The sequence below is a fragment of the Periplaneta americana genome, chromosome 6, assembly GCF_040183065.1.
Source record: "Periplaneta americana isolate PAMFEO1 chromosome 6, P.americana_PAMFEO1_priV1, whole genome shotgun sequence".
NCBI classification, from domain to species: Eukaryota; Metazoa; Arthropoda; class Insecta; order Blattodea; family Blattidae; genus Periplaneta; species Periplaneta americana.
In genome coordinates this window covers 56,916,114-56,935,673 of record NC_091122.1, presented here as the reverse complement: position 1 = coordinate 56,935,673, position 19,560 = coordinate 56,916,114, and the positions used below count along the sequence as shown (strand labels likewise).

General features: G+C 36.1%; 1 protein-coding gene across 5 annotated transcripts in view; it reads left to right on the top strand.

Moving 5' to 3' along the window:
* Window positions 1–19,560, top strand: part of LOC138701339 (protein qui-1) — a 1,858,863-nt gene that overhangs the window by 1,160,072 nt on the left and 679,231 nt on the right. The gene's annotated exons all lie outside the window — the stretch shown is intronic.

The following is a 19,560-nucleotide window of genomic DNA, read 5'->3' as shown; positions in this document are numbered from 1 at the left end:
TACAAAATCTTGAAATTCAATGTAGAAATGATGTACGTGTAGAACAGTGAACGTCACTGGAATGTACTTCGCAATTCTAGTACCAAATTTGGTCCGGGTAAGGAGGCAATGTGCAAGGGAAATTGAAAGATGTGTAAATATAAATCATTGTGTTATGCGCAAAAGGAAACAAAGTACATTACTCAGAGCTAACGCCTTTCAAAATAGTTTCCCAAGACTTCCACACATCTTTGCCAACGATGATGCAGGTGTTGAGTACCATCGGCTGTGTGTGATTTGTCTATGTGTATCACCTCTCGTCGAAACGCTGTTAAGATGTCCTCCCTGTTTGCAAACCGCTTCCCACGCAGCGGCTTCTTCAATTGGGGAATTAAATCAAAGCCGCGTGGACTGAGATCAGGCGAGTAGGGAGGATGTTCCACGTATGACCGCTGTTACTTACATTCATCTTGGAGCACAGCCTCTAGCACACTAACTTTTGCGTATGTTGTCAACTAGCCACCAATGCACCAATGCAATCTGGCTGCATCCCGTACAGTGTATAACAGGTTTTCAAACGTATATAATGAACTAACCACATTTTCGGTTATGCGGATGATATTATAACATATGTGCCATGACTTATGAAATGACCCTCGCATTATTATTATTATTATTATTATTATTATTATTATTATTATTATTATTATTATTATGGAAAGTCAAATGGTAATTAATGGCTCATTGTTGTAACTTAAGAAAATATCATTTTTTCTATTACGTTATTTAAAGACGCTGTATCAATTACTAGGTTATTTAGCAACAATGGAATTGGTAATAGCGAGATGGTATTTGGCGAGATAAGGCCGAGAATTCGCTGTAGATTATCTGACATTCGCTTTACAGTTGGGAAAGCCTCCGGGGGAATCCAAACAGGCAATCTGCCCATATGAAATCCAGTGGCGTAGCATGAAATTTTGAGCAGGGGAAGCTAATTCAAGTTGTCTTTCATGCAATATAAGAAAACGTATTACAAAATTATAGTCTTAAAATAAATAGTAGTCAATTTCAAGTCAGCAGTCGAAGATTGGTTGGAACCTCGTAAGTAACACCAATAAGGCATGACCTCAAATGGTACATAGTAAAATATGATTTCACGGTTTACACATATCTCTAACATATAGACACGTATATGTATAACATTCCCTCACTCCCTGTCATATTGAGATAAATCACAATATTAACGGTCAATAGATACAGTATCATTACGTATGCATCTGTCTTTTGGTTGTGTCCTTCATTGACAGCAAGGGAGTCGGTCATTTGTTTTTTTGATCACACTTTTGTTCGTAAGTTATCTTGATAATAGAATTGTCCTAAACAATTCAAGTAAATTGATGTCAGGAACTGTTATTTCACTCATTATTTATTATATCAGCCACAATGCACACTAACACTTCAACTGAACACAACTGACGAAAAGGGATAACTCGGAAACTACTTATTTTCAATGTCAAAGCTAGCTTCTTGATAGCCTTGCGACCAGTGTAGTTTAGTTAGAAAGGATAGAAAATCTGCGGGGTGGGTTACACAGAAGAATGAGTGTAAGAAACCAGTCTGCTTGGAAGCTGGTGTGTGCAGGCTTCTTGTTTACTGCTGCATCACAAATCATCCTGAGCTGCTGCATCACAATATTTAACGCGTAAATATAAATTGTATTAAAATTAATAAATAATTGTTTCCATAGACTGCAGGTTTATTATGAAATTATTATTAACTGGGGAAGCTGAGCTTTTTAGCTTACATTGACGCTACGCCACTGATGGAATCGAAACTACACCCAGTCGCAGCTCCGAATCAGTAGGCGTGCACCGATGGATGATTTGACCTTTTTCAGAAAATTTATAAATAAAAAACAGTAAATTTGTATAAAGTTGCAACAAAACCGTCCAAGTCAAAATTAAAAACTAGTTAAAAAGTATATAAATTATTAAATACAATTTAAATATGAAGGGAAACAAAATGTACAACAATTAACTACGTAATAATGAAGAAACCTCTTTTTTTAATTATCATCGGTTCGTCTCCGAAGGTTTTTGCTTAATACTGAAAAATTTTCCTTCATAATTGGGCCGACTTTGATACTTGACGCCTCGGTTATCGGATGGAGAACTAGAACATTTTGGATTGTTAGTGATTCGCCGGCAGTAAAAGAAGTTGTTTGTGGTCTTTTCCCGTACTAAGTTGGCTCTATGGACATCCGTTCTGGAAACTGGTGAATTTCAAATGCTTAATGTAATCAAACTGAGCCAACCGAATGCTAATATTATTAGTAATTAGACTACGATCCAATGTAACATTTGTGATCACGGCCAATGATAGTAACATGTAAATAATATTAACTTCTTTTGTTAATTTACAATGCTGTGAGGCCATTTAGTTTCCCTATAGAGTGTAGTCAATAGTTAAAATGCTGCTGCTAATCTTGGACTTTGTTTATGTATTATTATCAGGGAAAGAGATTTGGAGTATTATAAAGAATGGTGAAACGTAGTATAGATATTCGTAGCTCAGTGACTGTCAAGCGAGCTGCGTCACGGCGCATGGAAGAGTACAGTCCACTTCATACAAACTTACACGCAACGTCAGTAAATATATTTCAGAATAAACAAATGGAATAGTGTAATGACATATAGTAACCTACATACATAATTTGCATTTCTTTTTGAACTACATGTGCTTTTCTTGGCAACGCACAAGATACCAATAAACAACATTGCAAATATACATAGTTAAATATGAACCTCTGCATCTTTGCGTGTCAGTGGACATATTCATGTTGATAGACAGTTGTCTTCTGTATGGAACTCGCCTCTGAATATGTGTGTTTTTCTGTCAGGAGCGTGTTAAATTAAAACTTTTATTTACAATGTCATGAAATATGATAATATGTATACACCGTATACTACAGTATTTACAATATTTGCAATATACTACAATATTTACAATATAGCCTAATACAGTATCATTAAATTTCGAACAAAATGTAGAACCAAACGAAATGGCATTTTCAATTAATCCTATGCCTTGTTATGCCTTGTTATAATAAACTGTAAATATTATTTCCAAATTTTCAAAATACAACTTTGCTCTGTTGCAAGGAAGGAAATTTTGTAACATGGAAAAACTCCGCTCTCCATCTGCAGAGACAATTAGAGAGTACTTGAAACAAGATACGTCAATTAAATTCACATGTTGAATGACGTCATTGGGACACGTCTTTGTTAGTACATCTGAAATCCGACTAAGAATATCGTACCCATCATTTTTAATCAAAACTTTGTTCATTTTTTCACCAACACGTTTTCCTATTTCACCTTCTACTGCACTCAGTTTATTTACAATAGTCCTCATAATATTTATTTGCTCAACTAGTTCTACTCCTGACTTTCCTAATTGAATAATGGCATCCGGTAAATATCCAAAATTTGACTTAATATCCGTGACTTCTTTCTCGATTGTTTCATCATTTAGCAGTTCCTGGCGTATTTGAATCGCAGCCGCGTCATCGGTATCGAAAGACTGGACCACTTTCTTCACAGATTGGAGGTGACGTGCGTAATAATTGCAAGCTTCTAATCATGACCCCCATCTCGTAGGAACTGGACATGGGGGAAGCGACAATTTAGGGAATTGTTTCCTGAATTTTGATATCTGATCTGGAGGTTTTACAAATATAGGCTTTCAATTTTGTATTGTTAGTTGGTTTCACTTTCGGCATTGTACCTGCACTTCACTACTCTGAACTGCAAACCTGCACGTTGAAGTTCTTATGCGACAACTGTCCCGTTCACCTGTTGTTGACGTGCAGAGATCTGCGAGTATGTCATGAAGGGGAGGACTTGGTATAAAGGGTTGTAAACAAATGACTGTGTAGATGCCAATACTAGCTTTTACTACTCCAAATTCCGTTCCCTAATTATTATGATGTACCGAAGTACATATGATATTTCTGTGCAGATATTCTGCGTTATCATATGATGAAAGATGAGTGGAACGGAGAAAAATTCTCTCCAGCACCGGGATTTGAACCCGGGTTTTCAGCTCTACGTGCTGACGCTCTATCCACTAAGCCACACCGGACTCCCATCCCGATGTCGGATCGAATCCTCTCAGTTTTTTTAAGTTCCACCTCTTGGGTTCCCTCTACCTTCATGCACTGCGTCATAGATGTATGACAGTGGAACAATGTCCACACATGTGCAGAGGTTCACTCGAGTGACTAAGTGGCCGGGATCCAACGGAATAAGCGCCGTCTTAAATCACTGGGCCATATTCATAGACATTCTTAGCGCGGGCTTCCGGTGGATGATCAGCGAACTAACGTTTTTCGTATTCATAAACCAGCGTTAGCGATATAATATGATATGAATCCTGTACAAGTAATCAGTCGATAACCGGGGCTAGTTTAGCACGCTCGTAGCGCGGACTAGCGAAATGTCTATGCATAGTACTCTAAGTGATTATTTTTCGCATATCATATTATATTATTATGATGTACCGAAGTACATATAATTATTTCCGCGCAGATATTCTGCGTCATCATATGATTAAAGATGAGTGTAACGGAGAAAATTCTCTCCGCCACCGGGATTTGAACCCGGGTTTTCAGCTCTACGTGCTGACGCTCTATCCACTGAGCTGGATGTTGTTGACACATACAGTGATAACATAACGTCTAAAGTTTAATTTCCCAAGGGGTTCGGATAGTTTAGTGTTCCTAATTCATTGGAACTTACAATGTCCTTGTGAACGAGATCAAACATTTTTTCACAAATTTCTTTACCACTAACTTCTCTACGTAACCTCATTAATAAATGTAATAATAGCCACCGGCGTAGCTCAGTCGGTTGAGGCGCCTGTCTGCCGATCCGGAGTTGCGCTCGGGCGTGGGTTCGATTCCCGCTTGGGTTGATTACCTGCTTGGGTTTTTTCCGAGGTTTCCTCCACCGTAAGGCGAATATCATGTAATCTATGGAGAATCCTCGGCCTCATCTCGTCAATAACGTCTCGTTATCATCAATTCCATCGACGTTAAATAACCTAGTAGTTGATACAGCGTCGTTAAATAACCAAATAGAAAAATAAGTTTAATAACGTGTTTGTTTTGTAAGAAATGAAATCTGTAAAAATCACTTACTAAACGGACTTCATTATTTCTCAATGAGAAGTCTTCTGAGTTGACAGCAGCATCCACTGTACCGCGCGTATCCTTGCGGTGACGGCTTCACTGCAGAGCTCGGGGAGTTAATCCGATCTCTACCCAGATTTAAGACACAATCGACTTTTATCGCGGTAGCCCCAATTCACCCTTTACGTCTGAGTCCGTAATTAAAAGGGAACCGTTTACTTCGCTCTATATGTAATGAACAACGCTCCTTTCCTTCTCGCACTCCCTAGTAATTCATCAATACCTATTCTCCAACTCTGTGGCTTAGGCGGTAGCACATTTGCCTGCTGATCCGGAGTTACTATTGGGCGTGAGTTCGATTCCCACTTGAGGTAATTATTTAGGTGGATTTTTTTCCAAGGTTTTTCCCAACCGTACAGCGAATGTCAGGTAATCTATGACGACTAATCGGCCTCATCTTGCCAAATACCATCTCGCTATCTATACTATATAACCCAGTAGTTGATTTATTATCATTAGAGCCCGGATGTTTGGCAAAATGCCTTTTTTACTGGGTGGAAGTAAATCATTATTTGCATAGATATAAATGTGATTTGGAGTAAATCAAAGTGATAGCACAGTCTAGTATATACAGTCACGAAGCTTGAGTTTTGAGGGTACTAGAAACAATAGACTGTGCCGGTACTATTTCGCTTTGACTATAATGAGGCGATAGTAGCGATCCTAGTAGTCAGCAACTATCTTTGGATGCATATTTACTAAGTATTTAGCTTCGTGACTGTATATAATAGACTGTGGTGAGAGGGCCAATTTTTATTTTGCCCTTTTAAAGTGTTTCTTACTAATAAATGCCTTTTTTGTCACTTTAAAGCAGTATTTCTTGTTTATTTTCAATTTTATAATAATTGTAATGTAATGTGTATGAAATTTAAATATTTGAAACAATGACTCACTTTATTAACAATATAAGTAATTTATTTCAATGCTTAATCTGACAATAATCGTGCTTTAATACTATTGGTGTAATATGAATAATGATCGACAATCCAAAGTTACGAATATAATATTGTCATGTCTTCACGATACCAACAATTAGCTTTATAATTTTCAATACTAAGCTCGTTCTCATAGAAGTTGTCACGTAACATTGTTTGCTTTCAAATTTTCAAATCTTACTGTTACAATTTTGTGCTCACGTGTTTACTGTTGTAGGAGAAAGAAATTTCAGTGAGGAACAGTCAATTATTTATTATCGGGTTACGGAAGGTACAAGATCGGTTAGCTAGAATACCTAAATTCAGTGAACCATCGAAAAATAAACTTCGTGCTTACGTTAGTGAATTTGGTTCACATGTGTTTTCAACCGATGGAACAGTTTTGTTATGTAATGTTTGTGAAAAGAAGTATTTTATAAGTAAACATGGGTCACCTATGAAGTAAATATGTGACTTATGTTGATATAATTTAAATTTATTACTAAAATATATTATGCTTTTTAAAATTTACAATGCCTTTTTCAAAGATTGTTGTGCCTTTTTTTAACGTTTTTATTGCCTTTCTTGCCTGCCTATTTTAACTGTTATAAATGCCTAAACATCCGGGCTGTAATTATTATTATTATCATTATTATTATTATTATTAGTCTATTATTATTATTATTATTATTATTATTAGTCTATTATTATTATTATTATTATTATTATTATTATTATTATAAATACATAGGACAAACGTCTTGATGTCCATAATCGCCTGTTTCATTGCATTGGCTCACCTCGTACTTCTAAATAAATTATACACTTACAGACTTTTGTGTTTGAGGCTAATTTATAACTTAGCACACTTCTTTCAAAATACAATTGAGTAATTTTAATTTAATTTCTAGGCCTATATATCATGAAGAAGTCGTCGTAGCTAAATATTACATTTTCAAGTTTCACTTTTAATTTAAAACACGACACCGCAGATGTTGTACAGACTCAGAAACAAAATTTGGGCAACCTGAATTTTCCAAGTTCTAGTTATAACATACAGCGCATGCTCATTAAGCACTGAACCAAAATTCAGGTAGCCCAAATTTTGTTTCTGGGTCTGTACAATTTAATGCTTATCCTTCGAAGAGATGGAAAAATTCAAATATCAAATATCATAACATTAATAGTTTTATGTTCGACCATGCCGAAATGTAATAATTATTCACCTGGTAGTAGCCCTTTAAAGCACCTCATTAAAGTACACCTATTCATTATATTTCAGTTGTTCAGCCAATGAGAAACCACCATTGTACCATTATAAAACCGCAAGTATCGATTATTCTCGGATATGCAATCGAAAGACAATTAGTGGAAAGTCACGGAGGCTGGAAATACAATACTGTCACAGAAGGTTATGTTTTGTTACTATAATATTATATTTAGCGTTAATTGTAAATAATATTCAAATAAATTCAATTTGTCATCTCGTTTTTCAATTCTAAATCAATTTCCAGGTTATATCAATATTAATGTTCATGTTATTCTCTAGATTATTTCAAGGTCAGTGACATTCGTTCCTCGGAAAAAATCAATACTTTCGCGTCTGCGCACATCTCACAATTTAGAAGGTCAGTTCAACTCTTCACTTAGATAACCATAACATGAATACTTATGAATAATTTCAAGTTAGAAATATGGTCGAGCATAAAAAGTCGTATGAAACTTGCCTATAATTTTCATACTAGTGTCTTAATTACTACCATTATAGACTCGTTGCATAATGTACTATTATGCTACCGGTATTCAGTAATTAAAGATCAAACCCATTAAAGCTGTGCTACTTATTTTGAAATCAGTGCATTTTGGTACTAAGAAATTAGTAAGGTTAATAAATGCTTCAGAAGAACTGCCCTTATTTCCCTTCTATTTGCCAAACTTATCAAGCATTTAGAAGACAAAGGAAGAGCGTTCAGTTCTTGCGTTTTTATAGCCAAGTTACAGTCACAAGTGATTTCATGTGAAATATTAATGAGGTTGGAGTTAGTTGTGAAAGGAGTGTAGACCAGAATTGCTCTTGCGGATTCCGGAGAGCAACTTTTTGCAGCCAAAATCCCTTTTCCTGGGATGCAAATAGCGCGCTCGGCGGTCAGACTCAGACAGCAGCGGCAGCCTTAATTGAAGTCAAATTACGGTTAATATTTCACGTTCTGGAACTCCGTATTCCTAAAGGCGAAGGCCCCGAGTATTGATCTCGAATTCCCAGCATCGTTACTCATGATGTGGGTTTTGCTGTTATGGTGCGTGCCTGCCCTCTTTGTTTTCACTTGTTTCTGCGGATATTCCTTGCCTGAAGTCAGGTTTCTCAACGATGATATGTCCCAGCCATTACCTGCCCGTGGCCAGTAATCCTCAATAGTACAGAGTCATAAATTTATTTTTACTAACATTTGTAATATTAACCTGGCTATACCTTTGAATTAACGACTGAGAACCGGAAACACTTCTATCCCCCCTTCCACGACTGGAGTTCGATGATACTGGAGTAAAATACAAACAAATCACTTTACTAGGTATAGGAGAGAAGAAAAGTAGTTCACCCATTTACGTAAACTAGGAATTATCGCGATTTTGAGTTTGATAATTTTCGTTGGTTTTTTCTTCAATCAAAATACAGTTCAGTATTAACAATAAGTGCTTTTTCTCACGAACTGAGCTATCCATTCGGACGTATTCATTATGCAGTGTACATTACACAGTCTACAGCACATTAGCGTACAATATAGAGAATGAAGTTTAGTTAAATTGAAAAATAATCATAATATGGATATTTAAACACAATTTTGAAAATGGTGGCCGTTCATTTCGATACAGGCTTCAGTTCTTTTGTGCATATTATCGCACTATAGACTATTGTACCTAATTCCAATTAGCAGTTTCGTCCTTAGTATTAGTAACTCATGTTGAAATAATTCTGTACCTACTCTATAAAAGAGTACCTTACGTACTGTAAATTCAATTTTAACTTCTGCCAAATGCCAGAAGATAAAATTACTCAGACATGCTATCTACTGTCCGTCCAAGTAGTTTTGTCGCAGGGTCGTAGAAAGGAGGGAAATCACGTGACAGTTAATTAACGAGGCCCTTTTATTTAAGTTATTTTAAACAGTTGTATAATATTACGTAGACGTCCAATTTCTAACAGAAATTAATGTTTTCAGAAAAGAGCTAAGACAGCCCAGCTACTAACATTTACAGAGGGGTGAGTAGAAGTGGGTGGGGGAAACCGGGATGCGACATAGGCAAACTGACGACAGTACCCGTGCGAGAATATGATTCAATATTGAAAGATCTGTCGTCACTGGAAAACGCGAACATATTTCTGGAACGTACTATAAGTTACTCACTAACTCCGTACTGTTTGTGTTTACTATGACCGTAAGGCGACTTTGATTGTATACGCTTGGTTCTGTGTTGAGAACGGTTGGAAGTTTACTAGTAGACGGGGTGGGAGTGAGGTACATTAAAAAACTCAGGTATAATAAAAATTGAAGTAAAAATAAAATGATGTCACTGTATAAACTAATATTCAATTAAAGATGGTATGCCTTAAGCTGCAATGTCATAACTAGACAGCGGAAAAAAAAAGTCATTCGGATGTGAAGGTAACTACAACGCGACTAATTTCTCTCGTCAGAGGGTTGTTGTTTACGTAAGCACAGTAGGCATACTAGAGGCGCGTGCAGGTATAGGCCGGGGGAAATGTAAATTGACACACGGAATAATCACTGAATATTGGTTGTACGTTGATATAACTATTATAATGGCATATTTTGTGTACTTTTCTTTAAAGCCTTTCAAGTGAGGATTGTTCAACGTTTTGAATAGAATATTGCAACTTATCATCATTTGACACGAACCCTGGAAGAAGTCATGTTTCATATTTGAGGCGGAATTTGAACTTGAACCCTTATTTTCTTCTAACATAGAGCAACATTTTTATGTGTTTCTGTGTATTACATTGATGTTCTATCGATTGTTTTGTTATGTATTTAATGCATATATACATAACCGACACTTAATCGTTTCACCAGTATCACTACTAAAAATGTCGACACCATATTCTTGTATTAAAGATTACACGCTATGTTTTTTTAAATCTGTCTTCGGCATTATGATCACTTCACCGAACACAAATCAATAATATGTTTACGTATCTCAATGTTCTCTGTCCACTTACTGACGAGGACTGATTGAGAACGTAGAGTGGCAGTTGCTTTCGGTGTTCGCGTGGTGCTCTCTGCGGACGGTGCCGTGTTGTAGCTAACTACTTTGGAAGCGTGCACATTTCATGCCATAGTCTATGCGTACAATACTTGTAAACCGTAACATGACTTTTATTTGACTTTTTTTCCGCTGTCTAATCATAACCATAAGTAAAGATCTACCCCGCAACGTGTAGCATTACGTTTGATTATACTGCTGCGCCATGCATCAGGTACATACAGTCAACTCACAATACTCATGCAGTAGGACTCAAGCTCCAGGCAACCCGGTGAGTCTAATTAAGATTTCCCTTGCGTAATGACATGATTAACCATAAATTTTCAGTTATTTCTGAAACTATCATCATTTTAGAATCACCGCAGTTGCCAATGACTGAAGCTCTAAAAACATGTGGACAGTATCTCACTTACTCTTAATGTGTTACCAAACGGGCCAATTGTCACAAACCTAAAACATAAATTTGTTATTTAGATACTCAAAAACAATCAAATTGTGGGAATGCAGTAATGTCGGCTATAATCAGAGTTAAATTAAATATAATTAAATTGGAAAATTCAGTGGGATTACCATGTCGCTAGGTTAGCGTTCAGCTTTCGATTCCACTTTCAAGCGCTAGAGGTCAGTATAATCGAGAACACGCGAATGATGTAACATCCTGTCCCTGATATTTCTGCTATCGATTGCTTATGCGATATCAGCGTCAACTCTAGAGAAGAGACAGAACCTAACGCTGATGCAGGCACAGCTGGTTTGAAGGTCATTGAAATAAGTCACTGCTACAGCAAAGGTAACGAAGCGCAGTGTCCGTATTTATAATTCTCTATACGCTGCATAAACCGTCTGCATTGATGGCCTCGAATAACTTTTAAAGGAGAAATGCTAAAAAGAAAGGAGAAAACAATCAAAACAAAGATAAATGGAAAGACCAGTTCACAAAGCACAGATTCCTCACACTGTGGGTCAGACCACATGTTGATAGTGTTATTATTGTTCCACAGTGTTCAGCGGGATTACCATGTCGACTAATTGAACAAATTCTCTTTAAGTTCAACAAGGCCAAGTATTTTGGTAGTAATAATAATAATTATTACTATTATATTGTCATTATGAGCAAATTAATACACTATTATTGTTATTAATAGAGTAGGCCTACTACTTCTACTACTACTACTACTACTACTACTACTACTATTACTACTACTACTACTACTACTACTACTGCTACTACTACTACTAGTACTACTACTACTACTACTACTACTACTACTACTACTACTACTACTACTACTACTACCACTAGTAATACTATTCAATGGTGAAGTTAACGTGTAAATACTGAGTAGGCTGAAAAAAAATCTGCTTACCTTATATCCTTTTATATAGCAGATGTTTCTCGGCTTTTTCTATCAAAATATTTTTTTGTGTGATACAGGCCTCACAAGAATATAGTGACCCCTCATTTTCATCCCCAAACAGAATTCAATTACAACAATATAACTTATTTGTCTCAGAGCACTTATTAGCAATGACTATTAAATAGTTAAATAGTTAAATAGAAGAAATTTTCTTCTACAACGAAAATTGAAAATTTATATATTGTATTCCTCCATCCATTATTTTATTACGTATGTAAATGTGTTATCAATCCGCTATCCTTGCAAGCATATTTTGTTTCATACGTTTCAATTAAAACTGTTTCTCTTTCATTTCTACAAATCAATAATAATGACCTCAATGTTCTCTCAGTATGAGCTATTTTACACAAAATTAATATGTACCGCAAACACGCATGCACTTTTGATTAAACTAACGCTGAACAATACAGCCTATTCATAGAATACCAATATAGCGCGATGTATTATTGTGGCGGTAGGCGGTTACAAGGCTATCCTCGTTTACCACGGATTGTAGCGAATCGACACCCCCTCCCCGGTCCCCCCGCAAGCTTATGAGTCAAGGTCGTGGCCATGCCTTTAGATCAGAGGCTTGTGGCCTCGCACTGAACTCTCGGATCCTGGAATGACTACCCACAGTGAACTAAATATACTCGTATATGGAAGGATCGGAGTTAAACCAAGTGTTACGATACATCGTTATTACAAACTTATAGGCCTGCTGTTACTAATATATAATAACTAAAATTTTTGGGCTAGGCTGTCTCAAAAGCTTCGCCACTGCTACTACTACTACTGCTACTACTACTACTACTACTACTACTACTACTACTACTACTACTACTACTACTACTATTACTACTGAGGGTGCGCGGTAGAGTTGCGGTTAAGCCTTAACACTGCAAGGTGGAAGGTTGCGGGTTCGATTTCAGGTAGGGTGATGTATTTTTTCCATTGATGTCATTCTTCCGGCCGGGCTTATTCAGCCTATAACAGACGAGTACAGAATACTGTTCTCCAACCAGGAGATTAACCGTGAAAGGAATGTGCTTACTATTGCGTGATCTATTGGAGCGAAGTAGATAGATAATATTACAGTTATAACGTCAGTTTAAAAATCATGCGCTCTCCTGCACATGTTATTTCCTGTATGGAGGGATTAAAAGACCAGGAGATTAATCGTGATCTAATTTTGTAACTACAGTAGTATAAATATGTGTGTATCAGTGTTATCGTTTGTGCTTTGAGAGTTAGCCAATGGAGATGGTGTACCCACATGTGTGACCTTATGACATCAACATTCATTCACAGAATTACCCCACTGCGTCTCATTCTCCGGAGACTTTCTCTTGGTTGGAGTACAGTATTTCCTTGGGAGTTAAGGCGGCGGACACGTAGGATTGAGCTCACCGCGTCTGTGGCTCAAGTCGCAGAGTGTTGTTCTTCTATTCTGGTTCGATTCCCGGACAGGTTGTAATGGGATTTGTACAGATATTGCAGAGGATTTTTATCGGGGTACTGCTGTTTCCCTCTACCATTCTACAAAAAATCTTTACCTCACCCTGATTTCATTTGCAGATATGACTCTAGGTAGAATGGAGGCTGTTCTTATTGACTCATTTGATAAATTCGATGGTGTTCGGATAAAGACCGGTAAATTTTCTGTGCAAACTGAGTTTTATTCCCTAGCTGAATACACAAGTTAAATCCTACAAGTGCGTGAGCAAAAAACAAAAAAACTATTATTTGATATATTATTATGTGTGGAGAAAATTATTTACAATAATGGTCCTAAGTTTAATTGTCATTTATCTTAAAACTCATTTCTATGACTCATATCTCCCTTTACCAAAACACCATCGAATTTGTTCAGCGACATTAGCATAATGGTTATGAAACTCGGCCAAGGAAAATGGAGTTTGAAGGGCGGTAAAATTCTGACCATCTTCGGGAGTCCTGTGTCGTACATTTACCGACATATAAAAGAACCCTATCCCTAATAGAAGGCTTCAGACAAAATTTATCGTCAATTTTTCACCTGTGTTGAATTTAGATGATGAATAAACTCTGAAGTTGAAAACATCGTCAAATAAAATGAGCCAGGGTGCTACCCTGTAACACTTTCTCTATTGGTCTTCGATCTATGATCATCTTAAGAAATATTTTAGAAATATTGTAACGCGTTATAAAAGCCTCGAGAAGGAAGTTAAGTTGTGAAGAATACATTGTCTGGCAGGAAGGAAATTAGCTCACATAATATAATATAAAATCTGGTCAGACGCCAGAAGAGTTAACACGCATGTGGATACGAATCACTGTCTTCAGTAAGTCTATTTATTCACGCCACATCAAAGTATGATCGCTTATATATGATCGTGTTTAATTGTAATTGGCTATCCAAGACGGAATGTTAACATAACTATTTTACTGAGTGGAATTGTATTGTTTTCACATAACTTATAACGTTATTGCTGTTAAAGATAATCGGACGTGCTAATTTGTATTCTGTCTTAATTATGATGATACTATGGTTGTTCTCAGGGCATAAACGTCTTAAGAGTATTTTTCCGAATGAAGGCGAAATGCGGTTGTTGAGAATGCAAAATCCGTTGCTCCGAGTTCGTGAGGATCTTTTATTATTTGATTACTGTTGGCTGTTCATCGTCTAAGGCCTGTATTACACTATCAAATTTCTGAATATGACAAAATTTTTGATCAAATATACATGGTCAAATGTAAGATTGACTATATTACACTATGTCAAAACATTGATCATATCTTTCATTACAGTTCTAATATTGGATCCACAATAGTTCTATGCCTGTTGTAACTGTAAAATATGCAGTAATGGTTATTCCATTAATATTAATGAAAAAATGAAAGGAAAAATGTATTTCGTCGGCTTAGAGTGTAAACCTGCTAACCAATAAAAAGAAAATTTTACAGGGGAAACAAAAAACTGAGTATAAATTAAATTTTAAACTTAGGACCAAATCCAAAGTACAGGTGGTGAAGTTTCAGAGTTAATTTATACTCAGTTTTTTGTTTCCCCTGTAGAAACCTGCAGAGAAGTATATTCTATTATCCATGTGCTAAAAAGGATAAATGTTCATCTCCCCTCTTGCTTAAAAAAGTCCCTTGTGCAGACACTTGCATTTCCCTATTTCGACTATGCGGACATTTTACTGACTGACCTCTCCAGCGACAACAAAATGAAACTTCAACGTGCTCATAATTTGTGTGTACGTTTTGTAAGCAATGTTCGTAAATATGATCATATTACCCCATCCCTGGAAGCAATAGGTTGGCTTAAACTAGATAAGAAAAGAAATTTGCATTCACTTCTCTTTCTCTTCGAAATCTTGAACTCTTCTATTCCTTCGTACCTGTCGTCTCGCTTCACTTACCTTTCTTCCCACCATAATCTGAACACACGCTCTCGTCATGAAACAATACTAACAATACCATCCCATCGCACCTCCTCATACTCATCTTCTTTCACAATAGCCCTGCCAAGACTCTGGAATTCGCTACCTGCTAGCATCAGGGACTGTCGAAATAAAATTGAATTCAAACGAAAACTTACTAGGCAGTTGGTCAGTAATTGATTACTTGTAAATAGTTTCTTTAATCTATCACAAAATATTTCAATATTCAGTAATTTCATCACTATACAATTTTGTTATTCTAGATTTAATTTGTAATTCAGTAAATATAAAATATTCTTTGTTTCTTTATGATAAATTATCTAGCTTTAATTATTCAGGTAATCTTTTCGTACTTTGATTTTATTGTAATTGTAAATTTACTACTAACTGTAATATTATTTGTAATTGTAATTGTAAATTTAATACTAATTGTAATTTTATTGTTGATATTGTAGTTGGAATCTCCTGGTAGAGGGGCAGAGAAGGCCTGACGGCCTTATCTCTACCAGGTTAAATAAATAAATACTACTACTACTACTAATTTCCTTTTTGGTGGCTAGCAAGTTTACAATCTAAGCCGACGATTTGGGTTATAGATTGGAGTAGAGAGAAAAGATACAAAAGGAATCCATCAAACTCTACTGAGAGAACTTCAGTATGAAGATGTAAAATCCTATACAGACTAAGTATTTAATAATCGATGACGAAACATTTCTTGTGACACATAATGTGACATTAAACGTTTTGTGATTTTCACAGACCATATGTATTTAATGTCCGCCATTTTCTTTCTTACCAGTCACAGATTTTATCAAAGGTATGATGATGACCATAACTTTTGTCACAGAACTTTGTCACAGCTAGATGTGATCAAAGGTGCTATATCACACTGTAAAATATTTTATCACATATATTTCATAAAACTTCTGTGACACAGAAATTTGTCAGTGTAATATAGGCCTAAGGCCACACATGGATTGTAGAAAACATTTCAAGAAAGTTCGAAAGAAATTATGGCATCAGGTGTCGTACACAAGAATGAAGATAACAGATACTTTTTTTGTAAGTAATTCATCATGTTAATAAGTTCAATAAATCAAATTATTGTTTGTAATTAATTTAATCTTGAATCTGAATTAAGAAACCAAGTTGATTTCCAAATTATCCTGATTAAAAGTAGCATAATAAATAAAAGAAGTGATACAGTGCGATCGGGAAGTCACTCCGCAGTGCTTGTGTAGCCGAGAATCCACTAGGCAGAGAATTCAAGTGGCGGCACTAGCTGCTAAGCATATGATGGTCTGTGGGTGTGAGGTTGTCAAACCGGAATGAATGGGGTAGTGCCAACTTTGTACAGAGTTGTATTCTAGGGTTACTAGAACTAATAGAGCTGCGGAGGGACTTTTCGATCGGACTGTATTAGCTAATTAAGTATGAGTGAAATTAGCTAAAGAAGTAAAATGTTAAGAAAGTTGGAAACAAAGTACAATCAATCTTTTTCCATTATAAAATGTTATAATGGTGGTGTCAGAAATCCTGATAACTTTTGAGTATGGTCTTTGGTGGAAGTCGAATGCAGTAGCCGTCCGTTCTACAAGTAATCCAATTAAAGTTGTCGCGCATAATAAAAATTGGTGTTCAGAAGTACGACGTCACAATAATTTGGTGTCACAAAAGCAACGCGACACAACAATACGACAGGTATGTTCGCAATAGCTGCCGTTTGAATTTACAACAAGTCTATGATCCCAGTAGACTATATTCCTGCCCAGCTCCCATATATAAAACTCTGGAGCCCCCACTGGGTCTCAGACTTTAATCTAGAGATAGGACATTAATTTTCATGTGGTCTTGCAGACACATATGCTAAGTAATAGATCTCTCTCTCTCTCTTTCTTCCCCCGTGTATTCTAGTGAGTTGAATGATTAAATTAATCTAGAGTCAGATTAGATTAGCCTAGGGCAATTTACCTGAGTGTCCAAGCCCTTTGACATCGGACACTTAACCGCGCTGTCTAGTTACCTTGATGTTGTCATTTTCCTAATGGATTTACCATCATTCATCGAAGGTAAAGAGGTACATGTTTCATAATAGAATCGAGAGTTAGGTAAACCAGACAATTTTAGGAAGCGTTGTAGATGGTGAAATAAATGGAATACTTTTCTGAAGGAAGTGCTATATTCCAACATTTTTATCATTACATGCAATGTCACGACAGTTTCAGATGTGACTATGGGCACTATGTTGAATTTTGTTGGTACCGAATTGTTCGAATTTATTCAGCTAGATGAGCAGGTTTAATTACCTTTTCAGTATATTATTTTGTTTTGTACGTTCCTATGAGTATTTAAGTGTAAATAGGATGAGTCAGAAGGAAAGGTACATAGTGTGAGGGGTGATAATATTGGTGATTTTTAACAAAAAAGTTTATATGAACATATGCCTTGTTCGTAACAGTATGTGACATACAGCTGTTTGAAAATACGGGCGTCAATCTTATGTCCTTCATCAGCGCTCATATGCGGACGCTACCAAAACGACATTTTGTTGTAGTAGGATAGATGAACCGTATCCTGGGCATTGGATCGATCGCAGTGGAGTCATTTATTGGCCTTCGAGGTCACCCGACCTTCTCTATTGGATTACTGTGTGTAGGGTTGGTTTAAGCGAAGTCTGTATGCGCGAAGTGGAAAGAAGAGAGGAACTTCTCGCTGGCATATTAAATGCTTGTCCTCAAGTAAAGGAATATCCTAATCACCTCAGATCAGCAACACAGCAATTGTCTACAGGAGCTGCAAATTGCATTGAAGTTGGCGGTGAAAAAGTACACAATTAAACAGAACATAAAAAAATTCTTTGTTCTTAACTTCTACAATAAACTGTCTGGCCTTTATTAATCAGTTAATCTTTTAGTACTTTGATTTTCATTGTATTTGTAAATTTAATATTAATTTTATTTATAATTGTAAATGTGTTCTTAATATTGTAGTTGTAATCCCCTGGTAGAGGGGAAGAGAAGGCCTAATGGCCTTATCTCTACCAGGTTAAAAAATGAATGAATAAATAAATAAATATATAAATAAATTAATCAATTAATGAAAGTAACATGTTTTAATTTACTACCACCTCCACTTTTTCCGTTCCTCATTGTTTCCATTAGTTTACTCCGAAACCGCTAAGAATAGGGCATATGTTCACATATAAACTTTTTTTTTTTTCAGAATTACCAATATTATCACCCCCTCAAACCATGTGCCTTTCTTCCTGACTCAACCTGTATATCTAGCTGTATGCAAATTTGGCCTTGTTATTTATGAGTGCAATACCAGGTCTGTTTGGAATAACGGCCTGTGTGGTGATAATTTATGCCAATAAGCATGTTATAGAGAGGATGTTTGACAATTAGATATAGTGGGTGGATTCCAGCATAGGCCTATTTGTATGTTTTATTCCTTAGTTGCAAATCATATGCCACAATTATATAAATGCATTTATAATTATTTGCAACTAAATGTCAAGATTTTATAGCATATATACAGAATGTAAGGGTATAAGTGCCATTATTTTAACTGATGATTATTCATGTCATAAGGAAGAAAAAAGTCCTCACAATTCTTTTTAATTGCAATATTTAACTAATTATTAAAGTTTGCAATATTAGGCATTTGGCAAGGTTGCTGAATGGGAAGGAGGGAGTTTACAAGTACATGGTAGAGCTCAAGCGGATACAGACATACCGGTACAAAACAGATGCTCTGTTCTAATGCAGGGGAGGACCGTTGTTTACATAAAACGAATAGCAAATACAAACTTTCAATCTAGTTAATAGAACTTGATGGTAAATTTCCATTTTATTTAACAGTATTGGCAATATTAGTCCATTTTTATTGTACGTCTAAAAAATAAATAATGGTTTACTGCACAAAATCACATGAACTTTTTTTTTAATGCAACATTTTAATCTCTCCCGCTTTCATAAAGCAGTACCATTTTTAAAGAAATTTCTGTCTGTGTGATTTTTGAAACGAGGTAAGAGACTCCTAGATTCTAATAATCGTTGAGAAACCGCTACAAAAGTTCGCCGATTTGGTAACCTTCATAGCGGAAAACATTGACGGTACATCTTCTTGCCTCACTTAAATTACGACGACTTTCTCCATAAATGAATAATATATGATATTCCTAAACTGTAAATGACATTAAGTTGTTTATCGAATACCTGGTACCGAACTGTCATCCGCTCGGCAGTAGACCTATGGACAGGGAGCTTGAACTCAGCTAACATGTATGTACGTCTGTGCAGAGTACT